Source organism: Idiotropiscis lumnitzeri, chromosome 3, assembly GCF_059441095.1.
Source record: "Idiotropiscis lumnitzeri isolate Australia: NSW breed Sydney's pygmy pipehorse chromosome 3, RoL_Ilum_1.0, whole genome shotgun sequence".
In the NCBI taxonomy this organism is placed as follows: Eukaryota; Metazoa; Chordata; class Actinopteri; order Syngnathiformes; family Syngnathidae; genus Idiotropiscis; species Idiotropiscis lumnitzeri.
The window spans coordinates 14,949,078-14,974,152 of record NC_142393.1 but is presented as its reverse complement, the minus strand read 5'-3'; the positions used below and the strand labels follow the sequence as shown (position 1 = coordinate 14,974,152).

At 38.6% G+C, this 25,075-nt stretch overlaps 1 protein-coding gene across 2 annotated transcripts in view; it reads right to left on the bottom strand.

The window, feature by feature from the left end:
* Positions 1 to 23,236, bottom strand: part of LOC148340088 (vitamin D3 receptor A) — a 57,559-nt gene extending 34,323 nt beyond the window's left edge. For both annotated transcript variants that reach the window (XM_088289822.1, XM_088289823.1), the window contains exons 1-2: positions 23,093 to 23,236; positions 22,117 to 22,283 (exon numbers count right to left, since the gene is read on the bottom strand). The gene's annotated coding sequence lies outside the window, so the exon portion shown is untranslated. The remainder of the gene's footprint in view (positions 1 to 22,116; positions 22,284 to 23,092) is intronic.
* Between the last annotated feature and the right edge of the window lie 1,839 nt (positions 23,237 to 25,075).

Below are 25,075 nucleotides of genomic sequence, written 5' to 3'. Positions count from 1 at the left end.
GTGTCTTGTTGGCCATTAAAAAGAAAGGAATTTTGTCTGAAGGTTTGATTGCATTGATGACACAATCAACACATCAAACCAAAACTTAAATGGCAACATCGCAAACGAGGGTAACTAAGATTTCTCATTGAGCACACCATGGTGAGATCACATGACACCAGCCACCCACACTCACCTCTGACCTTCTAAAGTAAGCCTGTGTAAGAAAAGCAAAAGGCCGAGTATTTTCCCTTCCTGCTTAGACGCATATGATATGAATTAATTGGTTGGGGTGGAGGGGTCCAGGAAGAGGTAGAAGTAATTTTCTCCGGGGTGGGGTGTGTTTGTGGAAGCTCCACTCTGAATGTATTCATTCGGATGAATTCTGATATAATATACATCTAACAACTTTTTTTTTTTTTAATGGAATATGAAATTTATTCTCTTCATTCCAGGAAAAAAATGTAGCCATGTTTTTAAGCAGTTAAAGAAATAAGGCTAAGAATCAAACATCACCAAATTAAAGAGTGGTGTAAATGCCTCCATATTTTTTTTATTTTTTTTTTTTGCTCTATAATGCGTTTCCATTTAAAAGCAGCAGAAACTCTACTAATCCCACACCAAAGATTTCAGACCATTTTTTTCCCACCCGAAGCTAGTAAAATACACTCAAAAGGAAAACTGCTTCGCGGCGATATTTGTGTTGACATGGAATTGGGCCAAAGGGCACACAAGATGAAGCATGTGGGTTAATTATTAACCAGATAAACAGGGTTAGCAGGCCGAGAACAAACTACACACATCTAGCACAAAGCCAAAACTGATAAGAAAGTAGTTTAATGGCATGGAGGGCTTTGGGAAGACACAATATCAGCACGCTACAATTATTTAGACATTTGCAAGCAAACATGGTGTTATCTCAACAAATTGCTGATCTTTTTGAACCAACATGTTAAGAAGGGACACCTGTTGTGGAAGATTATTATCTTTTATCTTGCTGACGTTGGATGGTACCTTTTGTTCCATTCTGAGCCAAACATGCCGGTCTTTTAGTGACTCCAACGGCTAAAACAAAATCAGCATCTCAATAAAAAAAAATCACGCATGTGGTTCAAAACGAGCATTTTACAGCCTCACATGCATGTTGACCCAAAATTGATTTCCTGAGTTTCTTTCTTGCTAGATGCGGGTCTAGACTACGGGATGTCTTTGATTTTTGGTGAACTGGGGGCCGATAAAGCCCTTTGTGACTCTGCTGTGATTTAGGCTATCGTGACGTTTCTGTGAAAAACATGCATGTCTAATTTTATATATATTTTTTCAAACGGGATATCTGTAACAGAACCAACACCCCCCCCCCCCAAAAAAAAATCTGAAAATATTGAACACGTATTTTTCATATAAAAATAAACTTGACATGAAAACTATCTTTTTAGAGAGTTTGATCCTGATGAGGTAGATAACTAACAACAGTGAGTTAAGAGTAAAAAATATTGACCCACATTGGATGATCAAGTCACACAAAGTTGAAGCAGAATGAACAAGAAAAAACAAGTGACGTGTTTTTCGCAAATGTTCAGTGAGGGTGTGGGACTAAGCATGAACCACACAACACTCAACCAGTGCATAGCCAACAAAGGATGCAGTGTCAGCTGAACCTGAGGAAATAAAAGGTTCCACTCAGCCCAACAAGAAAACAACACTTCCCACTAGAGCTATAAAAGCTTGAGGAATGATGTGGCCATTTATCAAAACACTTGCTCCACAACCATGAATCCAAATTGTCCATATTGCTCAGCTTTGTCTTGCCCCAACTTTAAATGGGAGCACAAAGCTGAAAATTTGCATTCTGTATGAAATTTCTATCTCAAATCCTGTTCTTTATCTAATGGCCTAAGTGCAACTATCGTAGAATATTTAGATCACGCAGAATTATTTAATTTTCGTGTTTTCATTTTTAACTTTATGCTGCCATGATTAGTCAGTCACAATCTTTTCTCCCAAAACTATAATGATAACGGATAGTAGAGTTTTTTTTTTTTCCATTTGTGTACTTTTTTTAATGCCACTGGCATAGTTACGCTCGTAAGTTTACATACCCTAGAGGTATGTAAATTTACGAGCACAGCTGTATGTTTGCCAACTGCCGAATGGTGATACATCCAGCTGTGCTTCTCCAACTCACTATCAGCACATTTTCGTCATTACCAGTCCTCCTTTTTTCGCCATTTAACTAGAGATGACCCGCAAACACCATTTTGGTACCCGAGTCTGGGTCCTTTTTTAAAGGATCTGCCGATACAGAGTCCCAATCTGATGCCTAGACAATAAAGCACAAAAAAAAGTAAAATGGTCTCAAATTAATATACAAATTTACAGTCACACATGTATAGACAGTACGTAATTTTCATATTACACAGGCCACGTCACCAAATGTGTGCCAGTTGCTTTCACTCTTTTTTTTTCCTCAGGCCTAAATTTGATGAAAGACATATTGGACCACTCAAACTCTCGGAGAGTTTTTAAACATAAAATTAGCAATTTTAAAGAAGGAATTCTGAGGATAAAGTCAGAAACCAGCCAACGTTTGTTTTTTTTTATTTTATCACTGGCCCAGATCCTCTTCTGTAATCAATAAGTTAGTAAAATTAAACTTTTTTAAAGTAATTTGCAGTTTTTTACTATAGTTACTATATATTCCCCTGTGTAAAAAAAAACAAAAAAGTAAAAAATAAGAGACTTTTGTAAGCTTGATCCAAGACATTTTAGGATCCAGCGGAATCCTGCTCAGAGACCCAAACATCGAGTCACACTTAATTTGCCAAAACATAATGTTGTTTTCATCAACTGCTCGTAGGACAACTTTCTGCAATAACTGAGGTTTGTGTGGGAGAATTCATCACTGAGCCACAAAAAAGGTCCACCAAACATTTGACATTTTTCTTTTATAAGAGGAGTCTTGAGAATGTCAAATCGAAGAACTATTAGATTTGGCAACAGAAAGATTGTAGCACCCTATTTAGAAGGATCATTAAGGCCTTAAATTGGATTTTTAAAAAAACATTTTTTAGGACTTATTGGCACCCAAAAATAAAACGAGGGACGAAGCCTTATTTTAAATCAGCACAATCATTGACTGAATCATTATGCACCATCGCTCACATTTTTTTAAGAACAAGCCTAAATCAAGGATAAACCGACCCAGCATGCAACTCAGCCTTAAGGATGTCTTTTAAAAGGCAGACAAATGAATTCCTTTGTGTATTATTTCCACGTGTTCATGTGAGCGCTTTAGTGGCTTTCAAGGACTAAATGATGAATGGCAAATATGCGCAAAAAATGAGTCACAACTATTGGAGGAAGTACGGCTGCAACTACACCCCAATAACATTGAACAGATAAGCAGAGAATGCGCCATACGAATAAATACTCTTAACCAGACTGTTATTTCCCCCAACAGATTCTTGTTTTTGTTTCTTTACAGATGTCAAATTTGCCAGCATTTTTATTGTGCACTTGATGGAGGTTAATCCTAAAATCCAAATAATAATAAATTCCTCCACAAAACACATTATGCGGAGGACAACTTGAACGTCTAGACTGTCAAGCATGTAAACGTAACTCTACACGTTTCCAACACCCACTCACCCAAAAACACATATTACATGAACCACTTTATGATGGAAATGTTATGGTACCGTTAACCATAACCTCAATTTGTATACCAGACAATGCTGAAAAGTAACATGAAGCCCTTTCCATGAGAAAGTGCAGGCTTATTTGGCTTGGGAACTGGAGAAGTGCAGACCAGCTGAAGAACAACAGTATTGCGAGTAAAAAGTAACCATTATAGTAACCAATGATTTTTTTTTCTCCAAGACAGCATTGTATGGCGTTGGTGGTAATTTTAAAAAATGAAGTGTGTGGATCATCCCAATGCCTTACTTATGATTAGATCAGATTTTAAAATCATGCCAAATTCCATTAGTCTGCACCAGGTGTTCGGCTTCTCTGTGAATTGGATTGCTGCTCAAGTGCTGCCATCTGCACCGTCTCATTCTTCTGGCATTGGCTTATCAGTCACTCTGGATGTTCCATTGGTCACAATAAATGGCTATCTTATAAGACCAACACTAAAGCAATTTTCTTATTGACCATTGCTGAGGTGCTTTTCAATAAGACGTTGGATGGTAAGTATCGGAGGTGCAACATTCTTCTACTATCGCCCCACAAGTGTGTCACACTTGATATACAGTCGGCTGGATGAATAAGGGGAAGTAGGAGCAGCAGTATGTACAAAGTATGATTTGTAGTAAAGGTTTCTACAATTAAACAGCTGTGGATGATGGTGAGCCATGACAAATGAAAACAGATTTTTGGCGGGTTTCAGCCCGGAACCTTTTACACAAGCCATGTGTTATAAAGCAATTACAGGAGAACATGTCATTTATTATTTCAATTCTCAATTTATTGGACAACTTACTCTACTCAGTCCATCTTAGGTGAAGGACGTAACATTATGAATTATAAAGCATACCAATTGCATAATACACACTTTTGGTGCTGGTCAATATATGGAAATACTACTGCCTCAACGTGTGTATTGTTCTGTACCAATTTGGCCATGCATGACCCTAAGCGGGTCCAAAAATGGATGGACGTGTTGTGTGCCTTGAGTTGCGCGTTGCTACAGAAATAGAACGTGGGTGATAATCATGAAAAAAATGTGGATACATAGAATTGACTGGATTAGCAACACGTAGGCTGCTTGACAATTTTCACAAGAAGCTCTGCAAGCTTTTTTATCCAATGGTAATTATGAAATTCTAACTATGGTCATGTAATGTTCTAAAACACAATATATGTGTACCATACAGACTTGAGAGCACATGTCTGTGTCTCGCAACTCTCACTAATAGGCGCGTGCGCTGCCTAGGCAGCAGCGGCTGCGTATCCCTCGCTTGAGCCATCGATCAACACCAAACTTGAAAGGATGAATGTGGTTGCTTGCATTGAGCTTTACATGCAACACAAGGTCCCGTGATTTATATTGTGCAAATTTCAAAGTTAATACCTAGAATGTTCATTTCGCAATAACAATATAAACACGCAGCCCTATGGCATGGCATCTCAAACTGAGCCGTATCATATTGAATCAAAATGGAATCCCATCTAATAGAAACAATCGAAGGAGTTTTATCTCATCCCACGTTCCAAAAAAGTGAACCTAAAATTGTGCTTTACTCTTTTTCTTTTTCTCTTTCATGTGGTAGATCCCAGAAGAGTTTTGAGAAATAACGCGTGAGCGCAGAAATAAGCACAAGTATTTAAACAATTTCTATTTTTTAACACTACTTTCAATGCAATTTAAATGTATCCCCACATCTTAATTGAAAAACTAAACATAGACTATTGTTTTTGCGAGGACCGAAATGCTTTATCACTCAGTCAAATTTATGCTCACACTCGTAAAAACGAAAAGTATTCTTTATAGGGCTGGCCAATAATTTAATATCCATATGTTTCGCAATACACACTTAATGGATGATAGCAAATGCCTCCAATAAAATGTTTGTTTTTAAGGTACTTATTTGAAATAGATATCTATATCAACCAAAATGAAATACTGATATCCTGACATACTTTTAAAATCATATAACTCAGCCCTAATTCTTTAGGGGACAAACTTAAGCCAGCGAGGGACGTGTGATTCTTAACTGCAACCCATTTTCAAACGGCACCACTCGATCATGTATGTACATCGGAAGCAAAAGACATTCACTACTCAACTAAGATTAAAAATGACTGATGATGTATTCTACCACCTCAAAACTGATTTTCACAGCAAAATACCACATTCATATTCCTGAAGTAAAACAATAAATTATATGAACCAAGTGTGGGAGTATTTGTCAATGTGAAACCCGTCAATGGGTGATTTGAATGTGAGGATTTAAACTAACTAATTTATTTAAACTGCCCACGTCATTTAAGCATAAATTTTGGTTCAGAAAAGAAATGCAGTTTCATCAGGCGAAGTCGTTACTCAAGTTTAACCACAGTTTCCTGAATTATAAAATTAGACGGAATGTTAAAAACAAACCGAAAAAAAAAAGGAATCATTTTTTTTCCCCTACCCACTACCTGGCATCCATATATGAGAGAAAATAACAGACTTTGTGGAAAACAACAGTGTCGAACAGAAAAAGTGACTCATCTTGCTCTGAATCTCCATCATTCGCTCTCTGGCGCGCTAGTCGAGTTACCAGATACAGAACATCCTGAACACAACAACACCCAACCTGACCGACGACATCATGAGAACAAACAAGCTCAGCTTTCTGTTCTGAGAAAATTTGCCTGGATTGACTAAAACATAAAAAGATACTATGATTTATTTTATCATTTACAGTTTATAGTAACAAAGATGAATTATTTGCTTTTGTTTGTTGAAAAAAATTCGAAAAAAAATCAGCCCTACTACAAATTGCAGTTTGTGTGTGTGTGCGCGCTTTCGTGCGTGTGCGCATCAATACGACCCCTGCAAGCGAAGCCTGCTTACCACGGGACTCCAGCGTCCGCCGGTTTGATAATCTCAGTTTTGTGCTCATGTGTGCCACTTCATGCTTCATCCACCATTTTTTTATGGGCAATTTGTGTTGTCCATTTAAAAATTATATAATGAACAAAAGTACAGTACATTGACAAAACCTTCAAAAAAAATCTAAATGAAGGAAATGCATTATATAGTCATTTGAGCTGGGTTTAAAAATTAGATTTTAATCACTATTCTAATTCATAGCCCAATATGGATTCATTAAACAATGAATCGATAATTAACCCACATAAAACGTATAGTTGGAAAACCAATGTATGCAGTTTTGAGGTAATAACTCATTCCACCACAAGGTGGTGCATATCACTAATACGTGGTGAAAAAGACACATCTGGTCAACTTTAGGATCGAACGAAGAAATCTCCCGAAAAAAAATCATATAAATTAAAACAGTGATTCACTCACTCATATCAGTATTGAAGGAGTTGCTTGCTTGTGAGGACAACGAAGAGTTTGCGTATATTGACGTGAGGAATGAGCCTTCATGTCGAGGCCTCTGCTTGCTACGAGGCTGAGCCTCAATGCTAATGTGCTATATAATAAGATGTTTTAGTTTAACTAAGTCTTGGTGAAGAAATCGATTCAAACCTATCGGAGTCCTAAAAGTGTTAAACATTATTTTGTTATATTGTATCATATTTTACTGTGACCAAATGAGTAGAAGATTTGGCAAGATGCTAACGCTAATCGCGGAGTCATTTGCAGCCCGTCAACTGTTCTGCAGACTCGTCTGATCTCAAAGGAAATGTGTTCCAAAGGTTTGACCATCTTGAAAGAAAATATCATGTAATACTATACACGACTACACTTCTGAGTGCTTTCCACTTGTGTTTCATAATTGCATGGTTCAGATGAAAACCAAGAATTCAAAACCAACTAAGAAAACAAAAACACCATGCTAACAACAAAAAAAAAAAGGTACAGGAAACTCTGGCGATAGAATTTGTAAATCTCTGCTGAAACCATCACATCCACATCTGTTAAACATGAGACTTATTTTTTTTTAAACAAGTACTTTGGGTCACCACATTTAAAAACAGAATTGGACTCAAAGCGAAAGTTTTAACTGAATAGTGACCGACATCAAACATTGCATTACAAGAATATGTATTGCTTATACTTTCTAACAGAAGTTTTCCAAATATTTCTGATTGGAATTACGTGTGCTCACACAATAAGACAACTACTGGACGGCACACACGTTACGTGCGCTTATGTTCCACTTAGTGTACAATATGTGCTGCAGGTGACAATGGGGATGTTAACAATATCTTGATATGAACATCATGATACTACAATAATCATGATATTGTGGGGAGGTTGGCTATCTTAATATTTTTTTTTAAAAGCTCACATTACTATATTTAAAATAAATTCATTAAAAAAAAAAATCAAGATATTCTTTAAAAGAAAAAATTCTTGGTAATTTCAATATCGCCGATATTGTTCCATCCGCAGGTGACATCAAAATCGTGATTAACGGTCAAAATACACGTGGGCTCGTAATGCAAATTCTACAAACTATTATCATAATGATTCTCAAAATTGGGTGCGCATTGATCTGTGCTGAAAAAAAAAAAAATATTTTAGACTTTCATTTGAATGCGCAAGAAATCAACCGACCTTATTGTACATCTAGGAAGTCCTATTGTATTCCTGTGGTCAACTTTTTTTTTCTTGCATCAGAAAGAACTTCAATTTCAACAAAATGTGAATTACGTAATGTACTACATCCACTCTACATGTCTCCATGGCAGCCAAATATAACAAAGTTCCCTGGCGGTTAGAGCCATTCATAAAAACATAACTGCGCAGAATTAAGCAACACAAACACCATCAACCAAGACCATATGGCGGGGTAAGGATTAAGCATCCAATGGAACTGTCTTGTTCAGGCCACCGCTTGTTGCATGTCTTTCTTCTGTGTAAACTAAACTAAACTTTTAAAAAAAAAAAAAAAAAGAACGAAAATGCTTACAAAACAAGGCCCCCACCGGCACCCGCACCTCGTCGGTTTCACTGAATACAGACATACACAAACATTTATTCAAACATCAGCATGCGCAGCCACACACATCTACACAGTAAAACGGCTGTCTCGGTGGAATCGGCAGCAACGTGGTGGTGGTGATTGACAAACAATAGAAGAGTTTACAAATCATTTACAGTGGATATAAAAAGTCTACAAACCCCTGTTCAAATGGTCGGATTTTGTGGCGTTAAAAAAATTGGTCAAAGAGAAATCATTTTAAAACTGCATGCACCGCTAATATGGCCTATAATGTACAAATTATATCAAAATGATCAGTATTCATGTTCAATTGTTCTCAAGCGTCTAAATATGGTCGCAAAAATGTTTTCGTATTTTATAAAAAGTATTCTAATTGGTCTTATAGTAACTTTTGAATTAATACAAATAAAATGTAGTCACGTTGGCTGCCAGCTATTATTTCACTTTACTTCATAAAAAGGTATAGTAGCGAGGTCAAAATGTTGGTATCATGTGAACACGACACCAAAATACTTGTTTGGACTGTCGCTACTTTCAGTCTGCAGACTGAATGGTCTGCGCCACCTCAGGGGGTTGTGTTTGAATGACTGGAGGTTCTGTGACAACTTTAATGTCTGCCTTGGAACAAACTTTAATTAGGGAGCAGCTAGCGTTCATTAACAAAAAAAAATAATAAATAAGCCTTAAAAATGTAATCGTTTCGTCATAGGTCCATTAATGACACCACTTCATGAAGTTCAGTGAGAAGCAACCCCACAGTTTTTACGTAATCCTGCTTGCAGAGCAACCAATAAATCCGACATGGCAAGAACACAACTTCTTTTATGAAGGTGACAAGAAAATGGACTTAACATACAAAAAAGAATTTTGCCAGTGAATAAAATCACAAACTCTGCTTATTTGCAACAAATAAAGGTGTTTTACACAAGCAACAATGATCTCATTATTTCCCACAAAAAATAAAACTGCCTTGTTTTCTTAGATATACATAAACGTGAATCAGCCAAATATGACCCTTCTATGGCATTTAAATAAAATCCAAGAAAAAAAAAAAGCAATCCATACAATTGGTAGGGAGAAACTGACCTGAATGTCACCATTTTACAAACAACCTAAAGTCACCGTTTGTTTTAAATAATAAATAAATAAATAGATAAATGGGAAATAAATAAGAGTGCAATATAATTTGACAGTTAACACACACACACACACTCACCCCAACTAGTGGTAACGCAAACACACCTCGATGACATTTAACATCCTTACATCATCAATTAAATCAGGGGTCACCAACCACTTTGAAACTGAGAACTACTCCTTGGATACTGATTAATGTAAAGGCTACCATTTATTTTATTTTTTTAAATTAAAGTCCTCGTGTTCACTGCAGGCTGTTCCAGCAGCCTAAATGGCAGTGAGAGGCACTTAACCTGGCAAGAGACCACAACACCAAAACCTGGGTTATATATGAAAAGATTAGTTTGAAATAAGTATATTGTTAATAAAAATGACATCAACTTACGCAAACAAATTTATAGATGTGTGCTTCTCACTGCCAGATATGTCACCAGAAAAAAATTAATTGTGTGTTCTGCGATTACCCAGATAATCGATGGAATAATTGATAAGATTCTCGATTCCCAAACAATTTGTTAGTGACAGCCCAACCACCACCGTCATTAACGGAGCAACCCACAGCCATGTGAAAACACGTGCAGAAGCACCACAGGACTCATCACAGTTCATTGTCATAAGGTGGCAGATGATGAAGCTGTTCTCTACCCGCTGCACAGAGCCTGGCATGGAGCACTGCAGGGAGTCATGTACTTTGACTTCTCCCGAGCCTTTAAATACTTCCAGCCACTCCAGCCGAGGAACAAATCGTGCCGGTAAACACCGACTTAGTCGTGTCCAACTGACTAATAGGACTGCGAGGGTGACGGGTTGAAACTCGATTGTGTTACATTTCCACTTTCTTTGATTCGGATTCGGTCATGTAATTTGGAGCAACCTATCAGAACACTTTCACACACCAAATGTAATCTTCAAATTAACAAATGCCTGACTAGTTGCGGCAGGCTGTACAAACAAGCACAGCCGCATGATGGCAGACTTTTTACACCAGTGCTGCACAAAGTCAACTGAGAGTCAAAACATCACTTACATAGATGGGAAGTGAAAAAGCAGGCAAATACCTCAAAAGCGACAATTCCCTTGAACTTTAAAAGGCTAAAGTCACATATCTTATTAATGTTAATTAATGTGAAAAAGAACAAATATTCCACACGTGTTGTCTGTGCAGCACAAGAGACCTCATTCCAGCCCGTACAGAACCTTGCTTGTGTTTGGCTGACTGCTGTGGAAATTGGAATCACTTTTCATTGAAGCAAGCATCATTCTCAAAAATAGGCACCGTTAGAAGAGAAGAAAATAATGTGAGAATGAAATGGATTGAGGTCAACCAGGGGGTACCATAACATACCACTGGATTGGTTAGATGTATATTTCCAGACCAAGAGCAGAGCGTACTATTTTGTGAATGCAAGCGACATACTGCAAAGGGTGTTAAACAGAGTCATAAGATTCATCAGTAAGTGTGAACGTGAGGCACTCTGGCCTTCAAAATGTGTTATTGTTTAAGCCCATAAAAGACAGTGGCCACATTTGGGCATGTAACATTAGCCATCTTTTCAATAAGACACAGAAGGATAATGATAATAATAATAATGATTATTATTATTATTATTATTATCATTATTATTATTATTATTTGATACCACTTCTTCGACTGAAAGTGTTAAACAATGAAGGACATTGCTATAGGGGTTGAATCTAGAACTTTCCAATTGTTAATCATCTGAAGATAATGTGACAAGTCGCTGATCCATTTGTGCCCATCAGCAGTGTGAACGCTTTGATCCACCGCCACAGAAAATGTCATTTTTAAACATCAGCGTGATCGCTTCAAAGCACTTGTCCTACTTCCAACTCAGTGTCAAGAGTAGATTCATAGCGAATGATCTTGAAAGCAACTTCAATTTAGTTGAACAGAAGACGCTTTTTGGACACAATCAATAATTCGTCACCAACAAGGAAGTTCAATTGCCTTATGTCTTGACTTTGCTGTTGGGAGTTTTATTTTACTCCGCCCCTCTTGCAATTTGAGATGTAATACAAGTTATGGCTGGTGATTAATCGAAAAAGGAATAAATAAATGATAACCAAAACAGACAAGATCTTCTAAACAACATAGACTTGCTCTCATTAATTTAGTGTTTTTTATTTTTTTTTTATTTATTTATTATTTATTATTATTTTTTTTTTTATTCAATTGTTCTTGACATGAAGTTCACTGACACTGGCTCGACGACACATTTCTCACCTACATACAATGAAATCATCATGTTCTCGCTTTTTTAAAATTTATCACTCATTACTTTTGAGTATTATCCACTTTGAATGATCAATCATCATCTATCTTTTAACTGTGAAGCAAACATTTTTTGCACATCACGTCTTTCATTGGGGAATAGCTGGAACAAGATGTTTTGTTATTGTCACAACACTCTAATGTTTGATCTTGAATGGGAGTCGTGCGTGCGAGCAAATGCACATGGGCGCTCACATGTCTCTGTAGATGGTTCAAAAAATAAAATACTACCATAATAGTGCACCACATTGGCTGTCGCTTCTGTCTTTCAATAATTGATTAGTGATGCACGTATTCCGAATCATTTACATCTGCATCACTACGCATTCTAATCATCGATTGTTTCTTCCAGCCCTAGCACAGGATAATGAAGTCAAAACAAGGAGGAAGACAGAGGATACGATACAAATACCCTATGTAGTATAGTTACGTGTTTGCACATACAGATGAGCGATCAGCCATCTCGATCTTTTGTGGGTGGCTAATTGTCCCAGGCAGTGATGGGTGGAGCCTCATGCAGGAGGCCTGCTGTGTTTGAACCAATCACCTCTGTGGGCTCGTCTCCCTCGCCCTCTCTGTGCTACAGTAGCATCAGGAAAAAGAAAATGAGGAATGGAATGGAGAGCGAGGGTGAGGGCGGGGGCGGGGGCGGCAGTGTTCAGGAAGGAGGGTTTACTGCTCGCTGAAAGCCCTTACACTGGGCCTCAACACACTAACACAAAGACTAAGAGGTCCAAATCGGGCTACAATCGTGTAGTATGAGCACGGCAGAAGGGAAAAGAGACGGGCTGAATGACATTTCATTGTCTCTCTTTGGCAGCTCCTCATAATATCTACTAAATGTGAAAAGTGCAGTATGTCGTCAGGTGACCACTTGAGGAAGAGCATTTCTCACATGTTCGGGTGGTGAGAAACATCAGGAGGCTGTTACAGTTACTCTCTAATTTAGTGTGCAGTCGATGCAATTGAACTTGGAGCAGGGCGAGTTTGTAAAGAAAAATTACAATCGCAAATTGTAAATAATTAATAAATTGATTAACAAAACCAATCATTATTGATTTCAAAACTTGAGTTTTATTACACTAAAACGCAACCACTCAAAACTATCATGATCCCATTCCTCCGTGCATGTTGAACACGTTAGTCTTGAACATTCTTTTATATTCGTCAAGAACAAAATGAAATTGCAAATATCATGTGAGATTCAAGCTTCTTGCCTCTTTCATTTAGTTACATCCACCCATTGAAGCCTTGAATAAGCATTACCCGGATCTATTTATCGTGTTTATTTTATCTTGAATTATTTTCACAAATCTTGGGACTTACTGAGCTACTCTGGATCCTCAGGATTGCATTTTGTGCCAAATCCTGTGGAGATTTGTGTTGGCATTGAAGGAAAAAAAAAAAAAAAGTAATTGGTCTTTCTATCATTGACGTTGAAGAAAAGGAAAATTCAAAGAATCATTAAAAAGAAAACTTCACAGCAACACACGACCCCATTGAATATTAAGAGTGCAAATATTAACGTCTAACTCCTTGAAAACAGGTTTAAGCCCATTAAATATCAAAATAATGACACACCCTGCACACTTGAAAATTTGACATTTTTCAGGAGTTCACATAATCACCGTGTCGTGTCTCGTGCTGCAACTCGCTACTGTTCATTTTGGACTTGTTTCCTTGTGTAAGGGTGCCATAAAAAATGCCATATCGCACCATCAAGTATTGTGATCATTTAGATCTCAGGTTACATATTCCTCCTTCAGAAAAAAATAAAATAAAATAAATTATTGCGGGACTAACTGGCTAACCCATGTACTGTGCAGCGGTGTGCAACAAACCATGATAGATGCTCACCAAAATTCATGTAGATATGTGCTCATCATAATCTGCAAATATTAGAACATAACTCGCAATGTGTTTTAGTCCATTGAAGTCGTAAGGCAAGCGGAGAGTAGAGAAGTCCAAGGACGCAAGTACATATAGTAAAACAGATCATGCAAGGAAAGAGCAATGTTTTAAAAAGGTGTTAAAAATCTTTACTCGTTGTTTTGAGTTTAAACTGTTAATCAATTTTTTTTTTTAAAGCAGTTTCTGAACAACAAGAGCAACAACCCAAAATGGTCACACTCGAATCTCTCTTTACTGAGGCTCAAAATAAACACTCAAAATGTACATTTGGCGACACAACAAACTACAGTGAAAAGAAAGACTGACAATCAAGATTTGTAAGTTTTTCGATAATTGAACCACCAAGAAGGTCCCAAAAAACTTTGCCGGGCTGGATGCGCTCACAATACCTCAGTGCAAGTAGTCAGTGCATCAAGCTTCGGCTGGCTAGCGAGTGTAGCTAAAAACGTTACTGAGTTATTCTAAGATACACTTCTTACAAGAAATACATAACTCATGCTAATTGCTAAGCTAACCATAGACTGACGCATTGTATCCAACTTTGAACAGCAAAATAGCAGTAGTATTTGTGTGCTGGTGTGCGCGTCTAAAGAGTGTGGCCTAGTGAGTGACGGCAAGGACCTCTGACTCCAGCTCCGGTCGACCACTTACCACGCCATAAATTCAGTAATCAACCAAGTCATGGCTCATAACTCAAGGTACCGCTGCATATCAATCATTCTTCCCGTTAATGTAGGCTAGAGTGGCTTCTTCCCCCATATATTGCTTCATCATTCGCACAACCCCTTTATCACTTCTTTTAAGCAATCGTCTAAAGGTTTTTACAGTACACTTGGATAGTATATGATGCCCTCGCATGTGGGAAAGAAGAGCCAGTTCCTGATGCAGTTTTCAGCAATTAATTGAATGCCAGGAGTACAGTAAAACTTACGGACACAGCTAACACTCATAGAAAGACTCGTAAGAATCACTCGCTACCCAGACAAAATAAATGCAGAATTGTTCTACATATTTTTTAGTTTTAGAGTTCAATGCGTTTGAAACTTGTATTTTAATTGAGTTTGAAACAGTAATAGAACGATTGGCTTGCTTCAAGGCAGATACCGATTATTAGTAGTCATGGAGGCCGATAACCAATATTTGAAGAAAGAAGGGATAAAAATTGTGTCAAAATTTTGAAAAATAAACACGACAAAACTTGACCTGGTATAAATGCCTTTAAGCACATGTTCATTAAACAACTTTGTTTATCTTTCACAAATCTTTTGTATTAAAATTCCAAAACAGAAAAGTGCATCCTCAATGCTGCGACTAGTCAGAAAAATAATTATCTCATCAACACAGGTCTGTCTCCTGTCCACTGCTTTTTGCGGGTGTTCTCTCAGAAGACATGCCAGACAGAGAGAGAAGAACGTTCCCGCGAGCCAAAATAAACCAGCTTTTAATACATCGGCATTCAAATTAAAAAAAAAAAAGTCATACGCCAGTAATCTCTGAAATGCCAAATATTGGCCCCATCACTAGTTTAAAATTGTACTCATAGGTCTAAATCTGTTTAATGCACATGGGAGGGCTAGGACCAAAAAAGAAAAAATAATTATGCTGTCTCTATTGAAAAACTTCAATTATTACAAGTGAGTTGAGATTACTGTGAAAAACCGAGGTTTACAATATTTGCATTTTTTCATCTTTATTATCATTTTCAGATTCTTTGGTTCCATGAGAATTCTGGCTATCAAGGTGCATCTTGCCTAAAATTGTTCAACAGATACTGCTTTAGCTTTATAGATTTTCTACATCAAGTTCGATTAAGTGTCACACTAAAAAACATGCAAAGTTGAGTGCAAGCATACATGCAATGAGTGGGGGCCCTAATGAACAAAGTGCGCTTTTAGTCCAGCAGAAAAAAATAAAATAAAATAAAAATAAAAAAAATTTTTAAAAATCACGATACAAGTAAACCGTCATATCGGGCAGATAGTTACCAGCGAGATCAACAGGTCGTCAACGGAAACTAAAACACGACCCCCCCCAATACAAAAAAAAAAAAAAGACACACATTAAGAGGACATTTGTGTCATTCCAAAAAAAATTAAAATTAGCAGACATCAGGCGATAACATCATCAGACTTTAAATATGTACAATGTTGCACATTCCATATTGTACAAGCCAAATAACATTTATTTTCTTAATTTTTTTAACGTATTAGGGCTGTTTTTGAGGACTAACTTATTTTAGGCATATACAGTAAATTAATAAAAAAAGAAAATTCTGGAAAAGACAAAACAAGAAAGGCTTTTATATTAAACGTTAAAAATGCAATATTGCGCATGAAATCTAACACCTTGGCAGCGCTTTAAGGCAGCACTGCATATCCTGTTGAGCATGCTAAAGAGGTTTTTGTGGAGAACACATTCTTGGCCTCGTGGGAACTGATCCCCAAACTGGAGCTCTTCCGTTAGAACTACTCTAGACCGTATGCATAGTCTTTGGCATTGTTCACCACCGCAAGTCTATTCGAAGTTAAAGCTGAAGATTTTCGAAGCCCTTCATGCGTGGCAGCCCGTGTACTTAAATGGTTAGGTGAGCCGCTATTTCGGTTGATCTCACCAAGCCCCTTACGGCGCTTGAAAGGCGACCTAATCCCACCAGCCACAACACCAGAGTCTCGGCTACATTTATGTTGTTACCACACAATTGCCGCCCATAAGGAATCCATTAGACACTGTTCAGAGAGGATTTAGCCGTCGCATGTGAATGCAATAAAGCAGAATAATATCTGCTCCTTTATTTCCTTATTGCTGATTTATTATTCTCAATATGGCCGCTTTCTGAAAGGCTTTATGAAATGCAAGTGTGCACAGATATGTCTGGCTTATGTATAGGCATTTTCCCCAACATTCTGTAAATAAGGAAACACATATTTTAATCTCAGGTTGATATTTGGTACTCAGTCTCAGACTAGAATAAAATGTAATTTAAAAATAAATTTGCTCAATGGTTTTTTTAATCAGCTGATCAAACATTAACAAAAAAAAACAATGATGTCAGAAGTCACACTCAAGCAGTCTTGGTCCACCAAATTTGGTGTGCGCCACAGTTTCAGTGGTCGTGTTCACACTGGGAAATATTAACTCAACTACAATTGTGAACACACCCTAAAATATTTGTCTACCTTGCTGTGACAATTAACAAATAAATTGGAAGCAACTGATAATTTGCCAACTGATTTTGTTTCTGTTTAACGTAGGTACTACAAATAGCCGCATCTGTATGCAATGGTTGTGGTTTTTTGTGACCACAGTTTTTAACATTTAAGGTCTGACCGCCTCCTCTTTTACCTTCACTCTAAACTTGATCACTGTTCTAGCTTTTCCGCTCTGTGGCTTTTAATGTGCTTGAGAAGCCACAACCAAAAAACTGAAAGGAGATATTTTTTTGTAGTTAATACCGCTTCTTTGTGAAATGAAACCTCCTTTTTTTGTATTTTTTGGAATATCCAGTCTTGTCAGAATTGTGATATAGATGAATGGTGTAACTGAACTTTCGCACATACAATAGCTCACTGAATGTCTGAAGGAAACGCAGAGCAAGCACATTTTCTGTCGATTTTGCGAACTATCCTTTGGACTTTATGTGAGACTTGCGAAACACCGACTTTTTAAAAACAGCCTAAATGCGAGTCCTAACTTCTGACTCCAAATGGATTGGGACAAAGAAGGATGACCTCCACAACCGAACCAGAACACGTTCATCACTTGCCTGCCTGAGCAAATCAAAAGGCCCGTGAAATGAGGACAAATGAATTCAGCATCATTGTGAATTTGATTCGAGACTCATTATCCAAGTACCTGCCCACATTGTGGTTGCTATATGCGCATGCAACTCAGGAAATTTAAAAATCACACCTGCATCGTGGGAAAGGATAAAACATTAGCTGCCAACCTCAGAGGAGATGAGGAATAAGCTACTTTGATTTTAGAAACTAAACGTTATTTTTAGAGACTCTAAGCATTTAAGAACCAGAATTGTGCTGTGGTTGGGCACATTCCATGGAGGATGACTTTGTCCACAGACTTCACACCCCCCCCACACACACACACACACATTTCTGGGTTTTAGGACTTAGCCACACATACGTAGATAGACATTGGTCCGTTCCCTCTGGCGGCTACATGACGTGCAGCATTACCATGGAGTTAGATTTAACAATCATAAAAATGAGAGTCCAGTCGAATACTGTGGCTTCACAGGGTCAGTCTGCTTCGGCGTGCTAGACTGTAAGCCCTACAGGTAGCCAGGCGTCACCATAGAAGAGGACATTTTTTCCTCCAGGGTGACCTCATCAGAATGGACTGTGGCCGGCCATAATTACGCCAACAGCCCGTTTTTTTTTTTTTTTTAACATAGCCAAAACAACAAAGACACACGCTTGGGCTAAAATGACAATGTTTTTTGTTTTTTTTGTTTTTTTTAAATAAGATTTTTAGATACCTGACCACCACTCTATTAGTATTTTATCATATTTTTTTTAAATACATGTGCAATGGCTAGTGCATAACAACTGTCATACACCAGCATTAGATTTACATAAGGAAAAATTTATAATTTCTTTTTTCAAATCCCAAAAATTGTATGACTTTTAGGTCATTTCACTTCAAAATGTTCCACTGTTTCTCCAACAGTACAACTGCGGTAGGTCTATAGACATTTTTGTTACAAGCAGAGTAGTAGTAGTTACAATGCTCAAATAGTGATTACATACAATTGCTCGGCTGTGAGTAAATGTTGTTCCCTCTTAATTTATAAAGCATCAACACAATGTAAATGAAACCTACTCTTTTTTACTGTCAAGGGACAATATGTAAACAAGAAGCATCAATTGGCACAATACAAAAGCAGCAAGCATGTCTTTGTACGTTCATAAAACGTCAATTTGTGCACTGTTGGCAATTATCCGAAATATCAAAACAATCTGTAATCATTTTACAACCTGCCTGGAATGCCACAAAGCCTCAAACCTCCTGAGCAGCACATCTTTTCCATCCAAACGACCTCAGTGCGGGTTGGCCTGGTGTTCAGAGCCAGTTCAGTTCTGGTTCAGTAGTGAACTCACTGTGAACCAATTTGGCTTTCCATGCTCGGTGGAGCTCCAACAAACCGACACAATGTCATTGTTTAAGTGGTGAAACTAATTAGCATGCAAATGCACCCAAATGTGCAAGTGTGGCCATGTTCACACCCACACTAACCCTGGAACACAACTCCGGGCAAGAATTTTCTTTCTATTGTCATGGATTTCAAAATCTGTTTGATAAAATGGAGGAGGGCAGCAGGGGGCGAAAGTCGGCTACACCGCTTTGTAATTACCGTCTATATATTAAAGCACAACAATATCCCCTGTGCAAGCAACTGTACCCTTGTCACATTATATAACTTCAGAAAATCCTTTGCGCAATCAAACTTAAATTAGGCGAGTCGATATGACCCAATGAATGAGCTTTATTTTGGTTGCTGGTAAAGGTTTTGACAGTCGGCACTGAAATTGTCTCAAGGGAGCTTTTGTATCCAGTGTGGTAACAGATGCGTGGGAGGAATCTTTACTGTAAAAAAATCATCACAGTGAAGTGACGGATCATCCAGCAAGATTTAGGCTATCCATTTCATTGAAGAGATTACCGCCACAGTTGTAAGACTTGCCTCGGAATTCTTTGTGATGTCACCAAAGAAACGTAGTAGTGATGGCAAAAAGGAAAACTGTGATGACAAGCGTAGAATGCAAGTAGCTTAGCAACAAGAAGTACACATCTCCGGCTTCTCAGTACAACATGGTTAAATCTAAGTCAATAATAATGAGAAAAGTCTTTTTGACTTGTATGACAGTGAGGAATGCTAAAACACGTGACCCCTGCTGGGTATCGGTCATACCTGCCAGGAGGCCAGTTAACAATTCATTGTTAGTGGTTAACTTCTTTGACACCTGGGTGAGAGGTAATGTATCTTTCAAATTACCTGTGCACTTAATTAAGTGTTTAACGATGGTGACAGTTTGACCCTGGAATGTAGTCATGGAATTTTATTATTTCTAATAGGATAAATTGCGTCTAGTTGCAGTCAACGCAAGAGGTTCCTGTAACAAAACTGCATTGGTTCAACTTGTCACGTCTTTGCGATATTAGAACTTACAATGACGCGTAGGAGAGTGCAGACTTGCGCCAAGGCCAAACAATCCTAATTTGGATCACCACCAAACTGCAACATCCTATTAAGTGTCGGAATTTTGTCATTGAGATTCATGCATTATTCACAGAAAGGAGAGGAAAAGTCATAAAACGCCTCAAGGGGAAAAACAAAAACAAACAAAAAAAGATAACCTCGACGGCAGACGTAATCCTCACTTATATTAGATGTGTGACAACTGCCTCGTTTCTGCCATTTTCTGTGGGGCCCTTTTTGTGTGATAATGTCTCACAGGTCTGTTTTGCACTCCTGTCGGACAACTCAGCTCTTGCTTGCTCGCTTGTTAAAAATGTTCTCCGCGGCCATTTATAGATATGATGTACAGAGGAATCTCCTTTGTTGCCTTGTTTTGGATTTGATGATTTTCAAACAGTATTTCGATGTTCAACGCATGCACAGTAAAAGTGTTGATATTATATGATACTTATAGCCACCTATCACAAACAATCCCGAGGGTTTTATAAGGCATGCGGATTCAGTTCTATCCAATTTATACGTTGCCATAGAACATAATACGTTGCCCAAATTTGAGGGGTGGAGACGCAGGAGAGCCATCCATCAGGTAAATACATTGTACAGCAATGGTGTGGGAATCTTCGGCAGCCAAACCAACAACATCCAGACTGGGGTTGCACCGCAGAAACGGCTTTTATGGCACATGTAGTCATTTCCTATGCTTACCTCAACTTAAAATGCTTTACTCATATTTTTTCCGAAACAGACGCACATAGTTTCTCATAGACCATTCCATTCCGACAATGAAGAAAGTTACCAACATTTTTCGCCGCTTTTTGAAGCCTTTAAAATGCCATAATATGATTCATTCTTGACAAAATGTAAACAAAATTGGGTTCCTTTATTCCAGCTCTTTTGGGTGGGTATTGGTTTTACAGAGAAAAAATATTTAAGAAATGATTTTGTTGTCATGTCCCTAAGAGACACGAACTCAGAAAAATAAACTTCAATGGGCAAAAAAGTTATACAAAATTGTCGATTTTTTTTTTCACCAAATATACAGCTCTGTCAAATATTGTGAGACCACTGCAAAAGTATCTGTGTCTCCGATTTATCTTAATTTGTTTGTTTGTGGGTTGGCTAATTCCATATACTAATAACAATGAAAACATTGACATGTATTTGCAGAAAATGAAAAACAGTCAAAAATCCGAAAAAATGTTTTTTGTTATCTGTTTCTTAATTTTCCTATAGCTGTATCCAGAAAAGGTCGATTATTTTGTGAGCTATATGCAAGAGATTTAAAAATGTATGTGTTGAAATAAACCATTTTTAGGGAAAACAGCAACTTGTGCAGCAAGTATTACAGGATTTTCCATTCTGTAAACACTGGGGTTGGAAATACGTTGCCGTCTCCTGTTTTAAACATTGCTCCCAAGTTAATAATAAAAACAAATAAGTGTCCTGACTGACCATGATGACACCTTGACCCTGAGAGGAGAATTCATCTAAAAAAGGAAACGTCACCCAATTCCTCTCACATCCATTCGCAACGTGCTTGTTGTCTAGCAGCCTCCTCCAAAGAGAGCAACACCTCTTTATTTTCTTCACACGTTCAAGTCACAATTGCAGCCACGCAGCTGGTTGATTCTGGTAGTGTTTCTCATTTGCAGATACTCGCGCTCCAGCCTCGCTGCACGCACGCACGCACGCACACAATTGTGGAATGTGGAGGGAAGCAACACAACAATAACACCAGGCACACACAAAACATTACAAGCCGAGCGTGTGCTGGAAATTGTGCGAGTGTGTATCTGCAATGCGAAATACCACGCGGGGCTCTCCCTTCAGCGTGGAAACAAAGAAAAAAAAGCGAGACTGCGTGATGCTGCTGTTCGGACCATGTGCGACAAAACAGCGTGCACTATAAACTCAGAATGCGCGTGTCTGCGTGCATGGTAGATTTCTCTTACCTGATGTAGCATATCAACGTTCACTCTGTGCAGTGGTAGCAGAGGGAGGAGGAGAAAGAAGAGGTGGGGGCAAAAATGTTGTGGTGGCCAAATTTTCCGAGCCAGTTGAAGGCAATGGCTTAAGGAATTCTCCCCAGTGAAAAACTTTTCCTCGGTATAAAACCAAACTGTCAACAGAGAAGAAAAGTGGGAGTGAATCAGGCAGAGTAACGGTCAGTCAACGGGGCGGGGGGGGGGGGGGGCAGGGTAGCGGGGCGCGGGTGCGAGAGAGTGGTGGGGGGGGAACAGAGTCACGTTAGCACCGATGACGCCCCTTTGATCATGAGATTCTAACATGCATACAAAATGTCATTTAAAACGTAAAATAACCACACAAGCCCGCGCGCAAGCATTATGAGACATCCCGAGAGAAGAAGTAGCACATGACGCAACACTTCACCTTTGACATAATATCACGCGGAGTAGTGGTCGAACTCCAGAGTCGAATTCAAAAGAAGGCTCGTACCGTTCACGAGAGGACTTCGCTCATGTTGCACGAAAGACGTCGTCGAGGTCAAAATACGCTCTTTTTTTTTTTCTTTACTGAGGGTTTGGCGCTAGGCAGGCGTGCGTGCGACGGCGGACGGGAGGACGTCAACCGGGTTCGCGCGCTGCGTGGAGCTAACAATAACAACAAATAACAGTGCAGTCCGCTAGGATGTCACGTCTCCCTAAAGCGTGAGCGGCAGGGCATTGAAATGGCCACCCGGCGATGACATTACACGCTGGCTGACTGTATGCATTGTCCCTACGTGCGGCGTGTCAAAATATAGCATAAAGCGAGCGGTAACAACAGCTAGCACACTTTTGCCTGGCTCCAAAAACGACTTCGAAACAGAACCGAGGGAAGAAAATAACAAACTGCGATAGCGGGTTCGGAGCTAAAACACGTCTAAGGGACACTGTAAACGATGCTTAAAAGTGTAAAACAACTTACATTTGTCCTTCGGAAACTGAGCATTAGTCCAGTCTTCTTGCACGTCTCAACGTAGCTGGACAAGCGCTTCTCCAGTGTCCCGCCCCTTGTGTAGAGCCACACGACATATCTATACATATCTATAATCCCCCATCGTCCAATCACGGCTCTTCACTCAAGAAAGAGCTCTTTTCTCATTGGTCGAGAAACCGCTCAATCTTGGTTCTGTCGCCAGCTGTCTCCCTGCCATATAGGGGTGTGTCGTGACGTCACATACAGCCCGTTCGTGGTAAACAATCTGAGACGGAAAAAAGATCACAAAACACATTTAATGTCAGCAATACGGACTTTAAACTGATATATCAAGACAAATAATTAGTTTATGCAGTTTTTAAAAGAGTGTCAAACGAAACTGCATTGCCCGAATAAATTATTTATGATTTACCTACACATAATGTATGACATTTCCAGCATCCCCTCACTGAAAGTGATAGGGTACCTAAATGTATAGTCGGCAAGAGTATATGTCCACAGCATTGGATTCAAGTTCATTTTGGGGTGCATCAGCACTCCTCAATTGATTGCCAGCGACCCTAGAAGTTTGAGAATTATAATATATTTAGCATTGTGTCCTTTTCAGACAAGCTATAAAATGTAAAACTACATTATTTGATTCAATTTGACATGCTTTTTTAACAACAACAACAACAAAAAAATACAGAACGCCCTTGCTTTAAAAATGGTTTGTTGGTAGGACGTCTCGCTAGTTGGGTTCTGAGCACGCCACACAGAGCATTACGTTGCCTTCCAGTGATCCAGTCATGGTGTAATTGCCCGTCTTAACCCAGGAAACAGTCTATAGAACATTTCTGAACTTCTACCACTTATTCAGAGGGCATTGAATCGGTCGCAACTGCAGTTGAAAACATCTTCCGTCATTCAATACCAACAAACTATTATCATTTCCATTCCTTATTTTTTTTCTGCGGTTAACCATAGCTCACAGTCCCTTTAATTGGGAGTTCGCTGAAGTTTTTCTGGCTAGGAATTGTTTCAGGAATAAGAGAAGCTATCTGTTGTGTTATGTGCAGCGTTATAAAGCCAAGGTGCGACTGACAAGAAAATTGACTGGATGCACATTAATATTACAACTCCTGTTTGGACACAAAGCAAGCAGCAAATAAAGGATTTTGTATATTAGTATTCAAAGTATTCACAAAAATATTTAAATATTTTTTATTGTTTTATTTTATTACTGGGACACAATCACCAATTTCCCTGTTATTATAAAATCTATTATATCATAGCTGTTATCGGAGCTGGGCACTTGACCCTTTTTTACCAGTCAGTCCCTCGCCTTCCGGCCGCAATCTCAGTACCGTTCCGGCCTCGACCCTGCGGCTTTATTCATAAAAATTGTTGGCCCCCGTCCCCGGGACGGATTGCCTAGCTGTGGCTATTATTATCAAACAAAATCAATTTATAACTTTACAAAAAAAAAAAAAACACATGGGGTCTCGATGGGCTGGTGCCTTTTCCAGCAGACCTTGAGCAAAAGGCAGACCGCTGGATTGGTCGGCAGTCACATTAAGAGACACATGACCATTCACTCCATCCCTAAGTGGAATTGAGCACATGCTGTCTGCACAGAAATACGGTGCGTGGATTGCTACACCATCAGTGACACAAGAAAAAAAATAACAAATTCAAACAGGAAATAGCTCGTATGCGTGATTAAATGTATTCAACACTTTCCAGTACACAACGTTCAAATAAGCATCAAGAAAGTTAAATTAAATCACTTCCATTTATAATCAGTCGAGTCAATCGCATGATTTGGTTGGCACAGTTTTTACCCCGGATGACCTTCTTGATGCAATCCATCTATTTTTTATCCAGGCTTGGGAGACACTGCGTAAATGTATATTAAAATTTAATGTGGGAGTTCGCAGTCAAACTGCTAGCAAGATTTGAATGTAGCCTCGCTTCACACGCTCCTCCAAA